Below are 4,087 nucleotides of genomic sequence, written 5' to 3'. Positions count from 1 at the left end.
CTACTTAAAATCATCATTTAAAAATTTTCTTCAACAATTAACAATAAAATGAAGCGGAGTAAAAACGAGTAAAATCCTAGCACCAACTGTAAAATAAAACAGAATGTAAAATCATCGTATCCTCTCCAAAACCAAAAATATTGATGTGCGGAAAAATCATAGGCCCTCGAGTCGTGTCGCCCACCAGGTCCGCTAACTCAGAGTTCAGCACCTCCATTTTCCTCGACATCGAACTCACCTACATCACACATGCTTAGTGAGTTTAAAGACTCAACACACATGTAACATAAATAATAAATACCCATACGTAGCACACAGCAGTGAAAAATATCATAATCAACATATCTTTCATGAACTTTAAAAGCTTAATGTAATCATGCCATATGCAATCCTGTCAAGTCAAAACAGCTCATCATTAATCATCATTCATCATTTATCATTTATCATTTATCATTCAGTTCATTAGAGGTGACTAACGTACATCATCATTTACGATGGATCCATCATACGTAAAACCGCGGTACCCGGCGGCTGTCGGATATCAGTGACAGTATTACCCATCCATTGTGTCTAGGCCTCATCATCAGCATTTACATATACATCTTAAACATTTACATATACTTCGATATTCACACCAATTCCAGTCATTAAAAACATCACCATTTACATCACTTATAAAAATCGTGCAGACATGCAATTTTCTTTAAATTCAAGCATGCAACGTTTATCTTCATAGAATCTCAAAAATCGTGAATCATGATGCATGAACATTAAAAATATCATAAATTTTTGCTCAGGCCGCTTCCAAGACCAAAATCTTTCCTCGATTGCAAAATGACCACTTTGCCCCTGGAAACCCAAAATTATCGTTTCACCCTGGACCTCTAAAATTGACCCGAAGCTTACCAAATCCCTCAAAATATTCCAAAACATTTTTAAAAGCATTCCTAGACGTAAACTCGAGCCCAATTCACCGCTCATCTGATTCATTTTAAAACTCGGTTCGGGGTTTCGATTTTAATCCGAATCGATCCAAAATCTACCCAAATCATCTACAACTTTTACCATATCATAAAAACACTTAATAGGCCCTAAAAAATGTCATTAGGCTCCCCAAACCCATGGTAAAATTCCAGAATATGCTAAAATTCTCGGTCCTCTCTTAATTCGACACCTCAAGCACACCTTTCTCCCAAAAACTCACACCTCAGGCTAATCCATCGTCCCAGCCATGAACTCACCTACTGTTGACCTAGACCAGACACCAAGGCACACCCCTGAACCAAGCCACCCGCCCCATGCAAGCGGCTAACTCCTAGGAACTTAGACACGACAGAAGCCCCTTCCCGAGACTACTCTACCCAACGACTCGATTATTCGCTCCCTAGCCTCCTGCTTGGTTCGATCCATCCCAGCCCCATCTCAGACCCACCAGGGTCCGGTTCAGGGCTGGAAGAAGCCCTCGCATGGCTGGCATGGCAGGAGCGTAGATCGAGCCTCACCCAAGCTCAAAAACGATCGACCCTCATCTCCTACAACGAAACACGACTGAGTTGCACTTCCAGCTTAACCACCCTTTCTTTCATTGTGGAAACCACCCTTCAGCACACATGACAGCCGTCCCCTTGCAACAAATCAGAGGAGACGTAAGTGGAAGCAAAGGATGCATGTATTTGAACAAAACAAAAAAAAAAAATGAAAACTCCCCTGCACATGGCTAGATCGAAAAACCCCCATACATATGCATGCACACGATAGAATAAGGCTTGGATGATGCAGAAATAAAGATACAAATGCGTGCCTTATGATGTAAAGACTCGAGGAGAATGAGGAGAAAGCACCGAGAGAATTGGTTTAAGCGAGGATTGCAATGGCCGAAGGTTCTTGAGCTTTGATGTTGAGAATATCGAGATGGTGAGGAATTCTGAGTGCGGTGTCGGCTGGGTGAGGAGTAAAGCAATAGGTTTAGGATTAATTGGTTGCTTAGGGGCTCAATCATATAGGTAAAATATTAATTAATGGGTCAAAATTGTATTTTAAAAATTCTTAAAAGGGTCTTAAGTTCAATAAGTCTAAAAGTGGGCCCACTAAAGCCAAACGCACTCTCAAAAAATATTTCATGTTGAAAATATTTTTAAAATATTAGCCTAACCCTTAAAAAGTCCCCCAATTCGACAAAATTCACGTACCGTTAAAATAAAAATATTGCGGGTAAAAATACCCGATAAATCTCATTTTTGAAAAATGCACTTAACAACGCTTTAAATTAATTAATGAAAATAAATCGTGTAATAAAATAATTTTCCTGAAAATTCTTCGGTCTCTGATTCTCGTTCGAACGTGAAATGCACCTAGAAACCCTAATGGAAGACCTTTTAAAATTTCATGGATTAAATCCTATCATGCATGTATTATGCATAAAATGCATAAAAATAATTAACTACCTAATTTAAAAAATAAAATCCTAGATTGCATGCATTTAGATTACACGAATTAAATCCCTGGACCTTACATTATCTGTAACGCCCCAAATTCGACGACTGTCCTCACTGTACCAAGACGAGTCTTTCTAGCGTGCTTATGTCCTCACTCACAGGCACCCTAGGAAACTTCCCAGGAGGTCACCCATCCCAGAATTGCTCTAAGTCAAGCACGCTTAACTTTGAAGTTTTTACGTGATGAGCTACCGAAAAGAAGATGCACCTTCGTGATATGAGTAGTACGTATCAAATATTTTAAACCCTCTTCAACTGTACAGTCCATTACATTAAACAGCCTCAGAATCCAACTCATTCCGGTGTGGGATTGGTTCATTCATGTTCCCTCCACCTAAAAGCCTACCAAGAGCCGCTCATTGTCCGTGCAACCTCATGGCACCGGCGATCACCCCCTGCCCTCTTCGGCCCCGGGCCTCACATGCCCACCAGCTTCCGCTTGGTTCATCCCGAACCACACAATACTAAGAGAGGTCGGCTCTGATACCAAATGTAACGCCCCAGATTCGACGACTGTCCTCACTATACCAAGACGAGTCTTTCCAGCGTGCTTTTGTCCTTACTCACACGCACCCTAGGAAACATCCCAGGATGTCACCCATCCCAGAATTTCCCTAAGTCAAGCACACTTAACTTTGAAGTTCTTATGTGATGAGCTACCGAAAAGAAGATGCACCTTCGTGATATGAGTAATATCAAATCTTTTAAGCCCTCTTCAACTGTACAGTCCATTACATTGAACAGTCTCGGAATCCCTCTCATTCCGGTGTGGGATTGGTTCATTCATGTTCCCTCCACCTAGAAGCCTGCCAGGAGCCGCTCATTGATCTTGCAATCTCATGGCATCGGCGATCATCCCTGCCCTCTTCGGCCCAGTGCCTCACATCAACTGGTACCAACACTTTAAGAATCTAGGTACTTATGCCTGGAGGTCCTGGGTTCAAGAGTTGGGGGAAGCGAAAGAAACCACTTTCAAGGAGTGGGATATTCTATGAGTGGCGGTGCATGGGCATGGGCCAAGGGGAAGCGAAAGAAACCACTTTCAAGGAGTGGGATATTATATGAGTGGCGGTGCATGGGCATGGGCCAAGGCCCATGCTGGACCATCCTAACGACCCATGATCAGTAGTGGTGCATGGGTATGGGCCGAGGCCCATTGTAGTTCAGCCTAATGGCCCATGATCGTTACATTATCATTCCCCAAAATTTAGAAATTTGACCTCAGAAAAATCACAAATTGCCAATTAACCCCTTAAAGTTTCGAAAAATTGTATTATGGTCTTTAAAATTCCTCGGATCAAGCGATAAAATTCTTAATCTCAACCAAGTAGGTCCTCATACAATCATAAAATTCATGCAATTGTACAGTAATTTAAAATCTTAAACCAAAAGGGTTACCAGTAATCAATGTCAAGTGTGGTGCTGCCTCAACTTCCTCGGCATGCATCACATATGCCATGCCGGTAGTAGGGCCCTTGCTCTTAGGATAGTCCACTGCTTTGTGGCCCTCCAGTCTGCATACAAAGCACTTGAAGGTTCCCCACCTGCACTCGTCGAAATGGAACCTGCTGCACCGAGGGCATGGCTGCCTA

Source organism: Primulina tabacum, chromosome 1 (genome assembly GCF_025594145.1).
Source record: "Primulina tabacum isolate GXHZ01 chromosome 1, ASM2559414v2, whole genome shotgun sequence".
NCBI lineage: Eukaryota > Viridiplantae > Streptophyta > Magnoliopsida > Lamiales > Gesneriaceae > Primulina > Primulina tabacum.
This window is presented reverse-complemented; position numbering follows the sequence as displayed.